Source organism: Cricetulus griseus, unplaced genomic scaffold (genome assembly GCF_003668045.3).
Source record: "Cricetulus griseus strain 17A/GY unplaced genomic scaffold, alternate assembly CriGri-PICRH-1.0 unplaced_scaffold_2, whole genome shotgun sequence".
Classification (NCBI taxonomy): Eukaryota; Metazoa; Chordata; class Mammalia; order Rodentia; family Cricetidae; genus Cricetulus; species Cricetulus griseus.
In genome coordinates, this window is record NW_023276919.1 from 3,923,867 (window position 1) to 3,940,227 (window position 16,361).

Genomic DNA, 16,361 nt, shown 5'->3' on the forward strand with positions numbered 1-16,361 from the left:
CCTTTTTTGAGGAATGTCATATTCCCTAATGTGCATCAATTGACTAAGAAATGAAAAGACACACATTACTGAACAGAATTTTGTTTTGCATGGAACCTTCCTTCAGGAAGGTTTGAATTCCATTTCTTAGATTAGATTGTTGCATCATGGGACTACAGCTACTTTGGTACTTGAAATGAAGTCAGCAGCATGACAGAGTTCATGAGGCAAAGAGAGCACCTCCATGTGTATGTTGGGACCTTCCCCTCTACCTGGTATTCACTTGTTTCAGCCTACACTAAGCTTTGGTTTGTCTGTGTGTCTCTCTGTCTGTCTGAATTTTCAGTCCCTAACTCTCTACCACACAGGGTCTCTGCCTATGTGTATCTCTGTCTCTGTCTGTCTGTATATGTCTATTCACCCTGGTTGGCATCTACAACAGTACTTGCTTTGCACTGGGGCTACCTGCTACACTGAGGCGCTCTCTCTCTCTTTGTCTGTCTGTATGTGTCACCCTTGCTGTGTTTGTGTTGTCTCTCTGTCAGAGTACTGAAGAGCATGCTAAACCACTATAAAATGTCAAGATTAAGGTGCATTTTTATTGTCCTAAAGATAGCCTTCTGTTTCCTAAATGTGAATGTTTACAGCCAAGTTGCTTCTATCAAACTAAGGCAGCTAATGAGTCTCCAATTTATATTTTTGGCAATCCCAAAGTTTTCCTGTAAGTTCCAGAGAGTGGAATGGGACCCATGCAACAAGGTCCAAAGATGCACTGCTGATAAATAGTATTGCCTCACAATGATCCAAGATTCCTTTCCTCCTCATCTGTGACCTTCCCTAGGAAAACCCTCTCTCATCTGACAATACACCCCTCTGAAACCAGGACTTCAGAAATATTTGTTTTCTAATCTTAACCTCATCTCCTACACTGCTGACATCTCCTGAAGCTTTGGATGTCCCAGAAAATGCCACACTATCTGGAAATTCATGGAGTAATAAGTTACTCAAAGGATGTGTTAGCAACCCACATTTCTCAGGTCCCTCAAAGACGGTCAGTGTCCATTTATGAAAAGGAAGCACTCTTTAAACCTCGACATCTTTATTCACTAAGTTGCGGAGTCTAACACCCCACATTTCAATAATCATTGAAGGTAGGAATGAAAATTCCTGGCATCAGGCTGCCTGCCCAAGACAACTGTAAGGGTGCACTCACTCAGCCAGTAGTCTGTTCAGTCCAGTCTTCCACGGGTACTAAGTCTGCAGGCATGTTTAATGGACCCCTTTATAAGTCAGATCCGTTCCCACTCGTGCTGTCTTATTCTCTCTCTGTTACCTTCCAATTCCTCTCTGTAATCTGCTATCTGGTATCTTCCTCTGACCCTCTTCATTTCTTCTCCTGTCCCCCCCCATTCACCCTCTCAAACTATGTCAGAAAATCTTAAATTAATGGACAGTCTAAGATTCATGTTCCATTGCTCAGGGTTCTATCTCCATAGCAAGCTTTCCCCTTCCACGTAAACAAATGACCAACTCTGGAGCTGTGAATGCCATGGAGACTCATTCTCTGAGAACTCTCTCCATACCCAGGCTCGGTTGATCAGGGCCTCACAGAGATCTTTTTCTGGGACTAACCAAACGGTGAGACACTTGGATGCATGAGATAATGTCAGCAAAAGGTGGAGTTCATTCAGAAGAGACATCATGAGTATTTTGGGAGCCTGCCTCTGGACTTGGTATGCATTTATCTAAGCCTACACTAAGCCTTAGCCTGTCTGTGTGTCTGTCTGTCTGTTAGTCTGTCATATCATTCTCTAACGCTGTCTCTAGCACTCACTCTGTCTGTATTTATCTCTGTTTCGCACTGTCTGTGTCTCTCTGTGTATGTCTCTAGACCCTGGATGGGAGTCTTTAATTCTACCTGCTTTGCATTGTGCCTGCATGGTACAGTAAACCAAAGCCACTCTCATGTTGCCTTATTCTGTCTCTCTTTCCCTCTCTGTCTGTCTGTCTCTCTTTGTATGGTCCTCTGTATTTGCCTTTGCACCCTGGGTGAATACCTGCAGCTGTACTTGTTCTGTAATGGACTCCTACTAAAGTGGGCTTTCATCTGTCTTTTTGTATCTCTCTCTCTCTCTCTTTCTTCTTCTCTCTCTCTCTCTCTCTCTCTCTGTGGTGGTGTGTGTGTGTGTTGTAGTTGGTGTCTCTGTGTCTGTTTTGTCTTTCTCGTGTCCAAGAACTGAAAAGGAGAATATGTAACACCACTCTAAAAATGGCAAATATAGTGCTTTTTATTGTCCTAAATATACTCTTTCCATTCCAAAATGAGAATGCTTTCAGCCAAGTTGCTTCTATCATAAAGAGGAGCTGATGTGTTTCAAATTTATGTTTTTCACAAAGCCAAAATATTCCTTTAAGTTCTATGGAGCTGATTGGTGTCCATGCAAACAGGTCCAAATATTCACTCCTGATAAATAGTATTCAGACTCTCCATTGCCCCATATCCCTTCCTCCTAATCTGGGACCTTTCTCTCTCTCTCTCAGTATCTACTCCCTCATCTGACCGTCATTCCCCCTGACACCAGGCCTTCTGAATATTTTTTCCAAACTACCTCTTCTCCTACACTGGTCACATCTATAGTTATAAAATTGCCAAGAAACTATTCTATAGTCAAGATCTTTGCACTCTTTGACCTTGGAAGAAAAATTCGTTGCTCCCTTTGTTATCAGTGGAAAAATGAAGAAAAGTACATAGGATTTCTGAGAAGGAGTTAAGATATGTATATCAGACACACTCTTTTTAAAAACGTGGAATTTATACTCCCTTCCGACATAGGGAAAATCTGACACATGTTCAGCAGACATTTCCAAACCATGTAAAATTCAGTTCAGTATAGTCCTAGAATATTCTCCTTAGATTCCCAGTCTTCTGTTTGATATGGCATATTCATATCTAGAGTTCATCTGCAAGAGATATGTCAACACTCGTAAGATTCTTGTAAATTTTCTTTGTCTGTTACCAGATAATTTGCAGTTACACTTGGGTTCAGCCAACTTAACAGATCTTTGGTGTATTGATGACAATTCAGTTTCTACTGACTGAATTGATTGAGCAAGGTTTTGTTTGCTCTCTTTGTTTTCTCTTATATGCCACTATAGTGAATAATGTTTCTCAGTAAGTAGGCACATCAATGTGCCTAGGCTCAGAAAAGGTAAATATGAGGGCTCCTTGAGTCAAATGATAAATTCTAACACCTGTCTTACATTTGGTGAAAAAAAAGGTTTCGGAGGGCAGTGTATCTCCAATGGTGTTGTTGTAAGTTTGAATACAACAATTTGCCCTGTAAGGAAGACCACAATCCAGGAAAATACTTGTCATAATTGAATTCCTTAAAGTATAGATAATGTCTGTCTCTGGCAACTACACTGAAGGCATGAGCAAAATCTTCACATTCTTCTCAGAATTTGGATGTACATTCCTGGGCCTAGGTTCTCAAACTTATAAATATCTTTAGAGATGTTATCAGGAATAAAATGAACTTCCAAATTTTGATGAAATCTTATCATTAAATGGCCTTGTTTTCAAGCTAGCTTTTCTATATTCTTGTGATGGTTCTTCAAATTAGTGTTACCCAAATTTCTCTTGGAAAAGGGTATACATAAGGGCTACCAAGCACAGAGGGAGAAGTTCTCAATCACTGTTAGTTTTCCTTGGAAACCCTGGGTAAGGAATTATAGGGATAGGATGAATGCAAAGAAGATATTATATCCTCTTTTAGTGATAGGGGTTTAATCACCATTTTGTGTGTAGAAACACATTAGTACACACATGGTATGATATGGAGCTTATTTCTTAACAAGATAGTATGTCTCCCAATATAATAGAGATAATTAATGTCTGAATTCCATCCTAGAAGACAGAGACCTGCCTGCCACTCCTAGTTCACTCCAGAAAATGTGGTGCTATGCTCCAGTTGTTAGCAGAAATAATTTGATTTCAAAATATGAGAATTTTCCTAGTATATCTTTTTTTAGTAGGTTAGTTATGATGACTTTAAGTCTAGGTCTTATCTTTGTACCTGTTTTCACAGAATGAGAAATTTTCAGAACCTTGAAGATCTTATTTCATTTCTTATTTCTCTAAAGTCTGAGGTGCTATACTATTACTGTCATGCACTCTCGTGTATCTCATTAGAGCAGGTATTTAATAGTCCCTGTTGAGAATGAATAGATATTCCAAGAATCCTTGTTTGGAAGGGAATATACAAATCTTTTTTCTACTTAATATGAAGTTTTTTGTCCTCTGACATGAAAGTTATATGTCTCACCTTATTTCCCTTCACTGGATAGATCTCAGATTCCCCTGATTAATGATTTGGAAACTTTTGTCTCCTGTTAATATTGCAAACATCTAATTCCCAACATTATTTTGTCTGAAATTCACTTTGGTCTTTATGGAATTTCCAAGACCATGTGAATCAAGATAGGTATGTCACATTGTATATTGACCTACTGAAGAAAATCCAAAGCCCTTAGTTCCCAGTGAGTATTTCTCAGTAAACTGCTGTGGCAATTAGAACTTTAGATTGTGTCCTGTAACTGGCTTAGGGTTATTTATCAAAACATTTGCTATGATTAAATACCTTATGTGTCTCCTTATGACAGATTATAAGTACATAATAAATTTAAAGGAAAATATGTATCTGTGCACTTCTTAGGGCATTAGTTACAAAGATATATGTCTCATAGCTTATTGAATCCTGCAAATGCCTTTTAGTTATCAGCTGGTAAAGGGGCCTATCTGGAACATTTGCTGCATGTGAATGGGTCTGAAGCATTCTAATTCTGTGAGGTCTGATTGAAGCCATACTGTTCTGAAGGAAGTATTTTGATGCTCCCTTGATGAGGGTCTACCTGTTTGCATCTCTTCTCTGTAGTTTGTAATGTATTGTCCCCAGAGACCTAGAAATGAAATGGAAAGTAACATCTTCATAGGAAAGGAGATGTTGAAAATTACTGTATGCCAGTATGGTCATTTTGAAAGGTGCCTGGGTAAACTTCAAAGGCCCAAAAGAATCAGAGACAGGAAATGTGATCCACAATCCAACATATAGGTGTGGGACAATTTAGAACCCATATATCACATGTATAATTTGTGAAACGTCTTTAGTTTAGAAGAAAGTTATCTGTGCTTGATGTGAGGATGATGGAATGTCTAGTGACTCAGATGTGCCTAGAATAAAGTTTAAGTAGCTTTCATAAAATATGTTGGTTTTGATGACTTCATCAGGTATTAGGAATTAGCTGGGAATTTGTGGGCCATAGGTTTTCTAGTCTAATCCATTTTAATCACCATGTGGAGGCTTCATTCTGTCAGGGTTTTCTGCTTCCATAAGCTTCTCCTAATAGAAAAACACATGGGGCCAATATTGTAGGAGGGAGAATGGGTCAGCTACTCTACCTGGGATAACACATGTTTGAAATTCTGGTCTGCAGGTATGGACAAAAATACAAAATTTTGAGTGAATTAAAATGCCAAAAGATCTCCGGGTAGAGCAAAATGTTTGCACATTACCCTCCAAGGAGTCATCATCATGAATACCCCTCTCACTTGTCATACGTGCTAGGACCTCTCCAATGATTTAACCTGTGCCTGTAATGAAGATGAAGGAAAGACCTCAGAAAAAAATGACCAAAAGAAATGAAAAAGGCCCATCCATCAGATGTGTTAAATCTTAGTGTTTCCTCAGCTTTTAAGGAAGCAGAAGGAGTTTCTGGGTCAATGATTTTCTGGTTTAAGCCATGGTAAACTGGTGATGATTCATTGAGTCTTACTTAAGCTGTAGTTCCTAATTTATGTTTTCTTCTAAAAGAGGATGACAACATTGGGCCATATTTGTAAGAGGGCAAATGTGTCAGCTATTCTATGTGTGAAGGCATATGTACAAGCATCCAGTCTACAGGAATGGAAATGGTCTATAAGACCCTTGAATGAAGTGCAAAGGCTGAGATGAATGAAGGTGAGATGAATGAAGAGCAAAATTGGTTCACTGAGGACTCTATAGGGGAGTTATAAGTAATTCACACATGGATGATATAATAGCCTATCAGGTAGACTATGAATTAATATGGGCCTCTTCTGAGCATGTAGGATGTCAGTTCTCATTGTAATGCCAATGTACCATTCAAATCAAGTATTTTAAGTATTTTAAAAGCCCTCCCCAATTATTAAAGGCTAAAATGAAGGCAGTTATAGTAGGGTAAAACAATAATAGGAATAAGCTGTGCAGTATAGAACAAATATAAAAGTAGAATATATAGAAAAATAGATAGAAAATACTAACATAGACAAGGCACATATAGACCAAAAACAGAAAAAAGAATAATAAATACAACGCCAAAGGAAAAAAAAAAAAAAAAAAAAATGTCAGACAGAAAATAGCCACTAAGGTGGGTCCAAGCAGGCACCGAATCAGGGACCCGCTTGGGGCTGCCTGGCTTTCCTGGAGATGAGCCCAGGAGTTCCCTGGCACCATCAGCTGCAACGTTCCATCGATGCCCATCGAGCCAAACTCGAAGCCGCTCTTGACCTTCTCAGCGAGCTCGACATCGCAGCCTCTGTCCTTCGTCTCTTCTTGTTCCTGCTGCTTTCATTTCCTCGTAATCTCTTGGCCACCAGCACAACTGCGGCTGAATGTTCAACAAGGACATTGAGAATGCCTGATCTTGCCCGCGTTCAGACACCAGGGCCCTTTGCCTGAAGTCGCGCCACCGTTCTAGGCGACTAGACTGGCGTGATCACTGCAGGGAAGAAGGGGACTCGGCGTCGCCGGACCTCTCCTTGGCACCCACCGGGAATCTTGCCACTAGATTTCCGCTGCATGGATAAGATTTTTATGCAGCTTCATCTTACAGGGAGGGAACACTTAGAACCTGAGACCTAAAGATATCTGGGTCCTGAGAATCAGGAAATGGGTAGAGACATGGTTGATGGTATGAGACAGATTTTGGAGAACTCTTAGATCATGTCCTTAGGCAATGACCACAATCTGATGCTTAGAATTGATCATCTATACACAATTATGCTGTTCTTTTTCTTTCTGTTTTATGATCTGTTGATGTAGCCCCCTTGCCAAGTTCCCTGATTGTAATAGTATATAAGCACTGCTTGAGATGAAGTAAAGTTGCAGCACCATATTCAATTACATTGAGTGTGTCTGTCTGTCATTTCCTCGCCGATTCCTGATTCCTCCTTGAGCCTTCTCCCTTGTTCTCCTTGGGTAGTCTCCAACCAGGAAGTAGGTCCCCTCGGCATAGACTGCAGCTCCTTTCTGAATGCTGATTTCCAGGTTTTATCTTCTTCTCCAAGAGATGGAATGCCTGGTTGCTATTTTGTAAGAGGGAGAATTAGTGATCACTTCCCTTGTAGATGGCATGTGTGTGTATGTTCACTCTGCAGGAATGGATAGTGTTAGAGGCCCTTGAGTGAGCTGAAAGGGCAGAAGAAATCCAGAGTGACAGGAAAATAGTTAAACAGGACCCTCTCCATGTGAGGGATAATTCAAACTCCCTCAGTTATGGACTCTGTTTTTTCCCCACCAGTAGAGAGGGAAATATCCTGTGACTTTTCTGAGAACATGGGAAGTTCTGGAGACACAGATGTTCCTAGAACAATTTTAAAGTCCCATTTATCTTTTGTATTGCATGTCAGGCCTCCCTTCACTGTTATGACATTGCTGGGAGATTTTTTGTCTTTGGATATCTGGCCTTAGTAATTGGCATCAGAATGTGATCTATTCAGGCTTCTTTGTGCAGCGGCTGCCTGGTGAATTTTATTTCTCATACAAGAGGAGGACCTGGGGTCAACTTTTATAGAGCACATCTTCCGCCCAAGAGGGCATATGTTTGAAAGTCCAATCTACAGTTATTGACGATGTTGTTAGTCTTTGGTTGAAGGGCAAAGGCTGTACAGAGTCAGGGACAGCAAAATTGGTTCAGAGTACTCAATGAAGAAGAGGCATCATCATGAATTTCTTGCACAAATGATGAGGATTCAAAGGCCCCTCTAGTAGACCTGGAAGTAACCTGGGCCTCTTCTCTGGATTCGGGAATGTCTGGAGAATCAGGTGATCTATTATAATATCAGTATCCCATTTATCAGATTTTGGTTTATTTATCAGTTTTTTGTGTTAGGAATCCCTCAGCCCTTAAGGCAATGCAAGGAGTCTGTTGGTTATATTTTGCAACTCTAGGCCATTTAATGTGGTTTTGATCTACTTAGACTTCCTTGAGCTGTAGTTTCCTAATCATATTCCTTATCCTAGAACAGGAAACCCTCGTCTGTAAATTGTAAGTGGGAGTTTGAGTGATATTTTCATCTGAGTAGGGCAAAAGTGTGTATATTCAATCTGATGGAATGGATAGATTTACAGGCCCTTCAGTGAACTGCAAGGGCTTAAAATAACCAGGGCCAGAGAAATATGGATCCAGATACCCCTCCGATGGTGAGGAATTATCTAAATAAACTCCAACACATTTGGACTGTGTTTGAGCTTTGACAGTAGAGATGGTAGTAATCTGTTACTGTTCAGAGAATAGTGGAAGGATTAGACATGCAGATGTTCCAAGAACAATGTCAAAGTCCCAATCATCTTTTTTGTTGGATGTTAGGCCTTCCTCAACAGTTAAAGCAGAGGTTTTGGTTCGTTGGATTTCTGCTGTAAGGAATTAGCATCAGGATGTGATCTATTGAGTCTTTCTTACTCTACAAGTGGATGGCATGGGGTCCTCTCTGAAAGAGGAAGAAGTTGTCAAGACTTCCACCTTAGAGGAACCATGCATGAGATTGCGATCTACAGGAATGGACAAGTTTGTAGGCCCTTGAGTGAAATACAATGGCTGAGAAAATCAGTGACAGAGCAAAATTGGTTTAGCAAAAATTCTACAGGGGAATCCTCAGCCAGAACTCCTTCCTCACTTTTAAATGATGTTGAGGACCCTCCAGGAGAGCTGAAAGTAACTTGGTCCTCTTCTGAGGATGAAGGAAACTCTGGACACTCTGATTTTCCCATGGTAATGCCAATAATCCTTTCATCAGATATGCAAAGTTTTAGGCCTCCCTAAGCTCTAAAGGCAGTGCAGGGATTTTGTGGGTCATAGGATTGCTGTGCAATGCCACTTTGATCTGTATGTGATCTACTGATTCTTCCTTCTATTGTGGTTTCCTGGTTCAATCTGCTTCTCCTAGAGGAGGAATGACTGGAACCCACTTTGTAAGAGGGAGAATGTATGATCTCTTCCTCCAGGAAGGGCATATATGTATATGTTCAGTCTGCTGGAATGGATAGTGATATAGGCCCGGGAGTGAAATGACATTGCAGAATCGGTCCATGGCCAATGCAAAATTGTTCCACAGAACCCTGTGAAGGTGAGAGATCATCTACAGCATCTCCCTGACATGTGGAATGTGTTTAGGCTTTGCCAGTAGAAAAGGAAATAACCTGTGTCTGTTCTGAGAATAAAGGAAGCTTTTGGGACCCAGATGTACCAAGTACAACGCCAAATTGCCATTCATATTTTATATTGCATGTTACTCCTTCCTCATCTATTAAGACATTTGTGGGAGTTGGGGCTCATTTAATTTCTTCCCTGAGCAATTGTCATCATTATGTTATCTACTTAGGCTTTATTGTTCAGTGTCTACCTGTTGAATTCTGGATTTCATAGAAGAGGTATTGTTAGGGTCATCTTTTAAACAAGGAACAATTGTCAGCTATTTCACCTCAGAAGTCAATTGTCTGAATGTTCAATCTTCAGGCATGGAAAGTGCTGTTGGTCTTTGATTGAACTAAAGGCTGAAAAGAGTAAGGCATACAACAATATATGTTCACAGGTTCCTCTGTAGGGGAGGCATCATCAAGAATTCCTCCCTCAGAGGTGGATGATGCTATGGCCCATCTGGTAGAGCTGGCATTAACCTGGGCATCTTCTAAGGAAGAAGAAATATCTGGAGAATCCAAATGTCTCCATTATAATATCGGCATCTCATTTATCAGAATTATTCATTGTTAGGGCTCATTCACCTCTTAATGAAGGGCAGGGAGTTTGGGAATCATATTTTGGCAAATATAGGGTATTGTGTTCTGGTTGTGATCCACTGAGCATTCCTTGTGCTGTATTTTCTGATTGAATTTGCTACTCCTAGATGAGGAAAACCTGTGCCCCACTTTCTACAAGTGTGTATGCGTGATCTCTTCCTCTGGTTAAGGCATATGTTTGTATGTCCAGTCTGCAGCAATGGATAGTGTTACATGGCCTTGAGTGAACTGCAAGGGCCCAAAAGAACAAGGGGTAAAACAAAATATAATCACAGACTTCTCTGAAGGTGAGGCATCATCCAAAACTTCTCATTCACTTGTGGGGGATATTAGAGCCCTACCAGTATCTGCTTTTATATTCATGTGAGAAAGGGGATTCTCTTTATGAAATGCCAAACTTTTTAATGTCATAATGGGTGTAAAATTATTGATCAGTCCCACATTTACCGAAGGAAATTTTTTAGAAGCATTTTGTTCTAGATTTGTATAATTTGGACATGATTGGTCTCTGTGAGCTTGCCTAAGTTCTCTTTAAGAACTAATGGAATGTTTTGGTCTCCTTTACTACAAGAACAGTAAATGAGGCCCTGTTTTAGAGAGGGGACTCTTATGGGTTTGTCTTCCAGATATTTGGTATATCTCTGCATCCAATGGACAGAGGCAGAGGTGACCCTAGACTCTGAAAGAGATTTTGAAGATGGAGCAGTTTTCAGGACTTATGAATAGATGGGGAATTTACCTGTCCACCTTGATCAGAGGAATGTGGTACAGTTTGCGCTCCAAAGTTTCCTGTGGTCTTTGCTTTGGAATTCCTTTAAATATGTCCAGAAGACCTTACTGAGCTTCTTAGCAGATTAATAAGGAGTTAGTTTTGAATATATTTGTACAGCATACCACTTCATGATCATAACAGTAGCACAGACATACAGATCAACAATTCAGTATTGGGGCCTCCTGATACTGAGAGGATTGTATAAGGCAAAAGACATAGTCAACAAGACAAGACAGCCACCCACAGAATGGGAAAAGTATTTCACCCACCTACATCTATCCAAGGGTTGATTTGTAAAATATACAAAGAAATGTAGAAACTAGTCACCAAAACACCAAGTAATCCAATTAGAATATGGGGTACAGAACTAAACAGAAAAGACACAACAGGGTTCTACTTCTTGTGGAAGAGGAAATCTACTAACAAAAGATTGGACCAGGTCCTTCATGGATTATATTTATTGAGATTAGGTACCCTCATATTGGTTAACAGTTTCAGTTGCTTGGAAATGCCCAAACCTTTTGTCAGAGGCTCATTTGGGAAATGAGCCACTATTACATGGTGACAATAAAAGATGTAAAATGGAAGATACATTAGAAAATTAAATTCCCCAAGTACAAAACTTCATCACAATTGCTCACTGCTTCTTGGGCCCATGATATGAGGAGAGAGATTAGTGTCACATTTGCCAGGAAACACTTATGATCTGTCTGTCACAATGAGTTTCATCTACAAATAGTAAACCAACCACTCCCACTCATCACCTCACAATTTATCTTCCTGGACTTAGGCAGAAGGAACAAATCTCTCTATGGCATTAACTATTTTTACTTCTACTGCCGCACAGTATTCTACTAAGTCTTCAGTCCAGGACACATGTATGTAAATGCATCATTATACCACTCCAGTTGATTTATGAACACTTAGATGTAGCCCATATGCTGCAGTTCCCAAAATGGATACAAACTCATGTTTTTTGTACTTTTTGGTAAGGTTTAAGGTTTCCAGGTATTTCACTCATACATTTAGGTATATTTGTAGTTTTACGTTTTATCTTTTTTCTCCATTTTTTAATTTAAATTAGAAACAATATTGTTTTATATGTGAATCCCAGTTCCCTCTACCTCCCCTACTCCCCTGCACCATCTAAATCCCTACCTATCCCATATAATTTCTGCTACCCTGTGCGAGTGAGGTCTTCCCTAGTTGGGGGTCTTAAGAGTCTGTCTTATCCTTTGTGATAGGGCCTAGGCTCTCTCCCACTGTCTAGGCTTAGGCAATATCCCTCTATTTGAAATGGGCTACCAAATTCCATTCCTATGCTAAGGATATGTGCTGATCTTCTCTAAGATGCCACAGAGATTTCTGAAGATTCCTCATTGACACCTGCTTTCATAGGTTCTGGATGAGTTCCATGCTGAATTCTCATGGATCAGTCTGGGGGCAAGTGCTACTCCATGTTCAGTTGAGCTTGGTTTCACCAGCCTGATATTGGCCCCTTTGTTCATCACTCCTTCTCTGCAACCTGATTACAGTACGGTCCAGTGATTAGCTCTGTGTATCTGTTTCTACTTGCATAAGATGCTGAAGGAAGTCTCTATGATGGCATATATGTTAGTGATCTGTCTCCTTATCAGGGGAGTGCATTTAAGGTAGCTTCTTCATTGTTGCTTAGATGCTTATTTAGTGTCATCCTTGTAGATCTTCAGACTTTTCCATAGTGCCTGATTTCTCTTAAACCGGTACAGGGTCCCTATCTGATGGCTACTCTTATTTTTCTCTCCTCTATTCTTCCCCCTACATAACCAGTAGCTTCTGTAAAGACACAGTCAGCAATACAAATAGTCAGCCCACAGAATGGGAAAAATATCCACCAACCCCATAGGAAACAGAAATCCGATCTCCAGAATTTACAGAGAACTCAAGAAGCTAATTTCCAAAACAACAAATAATCCAATTAAAAAGTGGCATACAGTGGTAAATAAAGAATTCCCAATAGAGGAATCTAAATTGGCTGAAAGACACATAAAAATGAGGTCGACATCCTTAACATCAGGCAAATTCAAATCTAAACAATGTTTTTGACTTTAAAAAGGATGTTATATTTGAAAAACCTTTAATAATGGAAAGAATATTCAGTGCTAAAATGGAGGTATTTTTCCACTCAAACAGATGGGGGAATATAATAATCACATAATAATCTAAAATTTATACAAAACTAGCTTCTCACAATAGCAGTGTTTGGACTCATTTCAAGAGTAGAGGCAAGAATAACCCAGACCATTTGTGATCCCAGGATGGAGAGGTTCTAGAGATGCCCGAAGCATCACAGGACACACAATGTTACTCTTTGTAGGTGAGATCTCAGTTTTATACATAGAATGTATGAAGGGGACACAGAAACCTTCCCCCTTGTATATTGACTCATAGAGAATTTGTTTGTTATAATTTGCTTTCCTGCTGATTCTGCCCACAAATTGATCTTTGAGCTCTGTTATTTTCTTTCTCTTGTTAAACAAGTTTGGAGTTATTCACACCTGCACTTGAATCTGTAATCTTCACTGTGATCCATAGTCTTTAAACCACCATAGGCTATAATGACAGAAAACTCACCTCAATACATGATGATGTCCAAGGATATATAATAGATATTCCTTTGGGGAGAGTAAAACATCCAATGATAACACTGCATTTCACCTTCATGTGGCTTCTTGGACTGACCATATGTGTTCAATCAATTCCACAATGTTTGGAAAATGACATATGCCTTGGGAAAGAGGCAAACACAGGTAACGGAATATAAGACATAAAATTGACACCCATGCTCACATACATTCCATTGTAAAGCACCAAGAAGTGATTGCTTTCTGTAAATTTCTAATGGATTTGTTTGGGGAATATATTATGTTACTCAAGAAGAAGTTTCCATATTATAAGTCATGAGCCTACAGAGGCAACTGGATTAATTTTGAGATTTTTGGTGTGTTACCTGAAATAATATTACACACTCTTTGGCAGAAGGAAAAACTACTCATATTTTTTTGTAAAAATAAACTTCATTTTATGAAACCATTGTGTATAAACAATGATCCTTAGAATCAATAGTGGAGACAAGCTATGGGAGTTCCAAAATTATTTAATGTATCAATATTCATGAAAACGAATATATTTATCTCATATATTATGAGACAACAGTCTTACTGTTACATAAAACCACTAAAAAATAAATAAACTATACAAGAGAATGTGGTTCTTGTTTTAATTCTTTTCTGATCAATTGGACTATAAGGGTGTGTTGAATTATCTAGGTCTTATTTAATTTGTTTTGGTATCTGATTATGTACAAAGTGATTCAATTGTTCAATTCCTTAAATCATTGACATAACGCTCTAATAACAAGATATAAGACATTCCGTAGCGATATATATAATTGTATGCATGATTTTGGGAGAAAACGTTATAGAATATTTTGAGGATGTAAGAATGGATATTCTTACAATATACTAATATAAGCACAATATTCCTACCCAACACAATTATAAAGTATATAGCATGTTCCAATGTAGCTTACCCCAATTAATTCTAACCTGATTGATCAAGTGAGTATCTAAAAAATAATAGGATAACCATAATATGGAAAAAATTATGGATAAAACCAGGCATATTGGAAAATTTGATCCTGACAAATTTTCATTGCCAGGATAATATTACCAATTGATTGAGAGATATTACGTCCAAGTGTAAATGAATCAAATACATTACATTACATGTTTTCTAGTTAGATAAGCCAAAATTCAATTGAAACTTGCAAGGGAACCTCTTCATCTTTCACGGGTTTAAACAATCTTTAATTACATCATGAATATCTCTGCTACTAATATTCTCACTAAGAAAATACACTGCCTTAAACTTCTTATTTCTACATTTCCACTATGACAACTAGTTGCTTATATGCAAATCAAGCTGCAAAGTTCCTACTGTTTTCTTTTCAAAGTGAGGGTAATATTCATTTGAAGTTATATACTGCGACATGAAGTGGTCTGTGATAAAAATTTTCAGGTTTTTTAAATGGATATTTTGCAGTAGAAAATAAAGGAAAGAATGAAAGAAGGGGGTATTAACTAAAATAAAAAGACAAAAAGAAAATTAAAAATGAATAATAACAGGGAATAATATTAAAGGTAAAGGTTATAAAGTGATTGGGAAAAGACAGGTAGGAAATTAGAAGCAAATAAGGATAAAATAAATGAAACTAGAACGGAAAACTGAGAAGGTAATGATTATAATTTCAGTAGTGTACATTCTAATTAGTTGAATTTAAGTTATATAACAATAACTAATGGTAAAGAGGCCATGAATATGCTAAAGAAAAGACATAAGTGATAGTCTTCATACATGCAATTAAGATTTTATTATAGTATAATTTAATCAAGTAAGGTGTATATCACACAAAATATTGTTTTATTCCACTAAGAAGACCATTTCTTTCATGTTCAACAAGACCATTATTTCTTCTATAAAATTCTATATGTTTAATTCATCCGGGGTTTACATTCATGCACATTGCGACAGATATTGTTGGATAGTTTTGCTAGTTTTTGAGATTTCACTATTTAAAGTTATGTGAAATTGGAAAGGACACAATACAAATTGAATGTTTGGGAGCTCTCCTATGAAGCAGAAATGACAAACAAATCATAACATTAACAGTGAAAACATAGCAAACACCAAGTAGATCAAAATTGTCCCCTCAACTTTAACGGTAGTGAAAGAATAGCCAGGGTAGGATGTGTACCCTGGACTTGTGGCATGGTTTGATATTAAGAGCCAATGGATAAGTAGGGAAAATGAAGGGCACTTCATAAAATTTGAATCTCTCTTTAGAATTCTGGATTGTCTGTTTTCCACAAGGCATGAAGTAAAAATCTCCTGGAATGGTCCCAACTTACCCAGACATCATAGGTAGACTCCAGGAATAATACATTTTATTTCTTTCTTTACATGGCCACGATTCATGTGTGAAAGTGTGACTTTTAATACTTCACATTAAAGGATTCTAGATCCCAGTATGCCTTGGGATTGTACAGATTCCATCAGGGCCTCTATTTTTAAATATCCTTGAATCAGTAGATGAAACAACCTTGACAATGTCTGTGGAATGTAGACTCTAAAACAGACTTGTACAGTCCTTAAAATAGATTAAGTAGGAGAGATATATCATTAGAGAAAAACACCTTCCTCATTATTCTTAATCCATTTTAAGATATAGCTTGAAGCGGGGGTTGGCGGCACACAACTTTATTCCCAGTACTAGAGAGTGAGAGGCAGTTGGATCTCTGTTAGTTTGAGACAAACTAAAGTGGGAAATTACCAATACAGAGCCAAGTAGAAATATAAGGGCATTTAATAGCGAAAAGCCTTACTTACAGAGTGACCTAGCCAGCCAGTGCAGCTGCAATCTGTGCAGCAAGCCAAAAGGGTGAAAACTGAAAGTTAAACCCAGCCAACTGAAACTC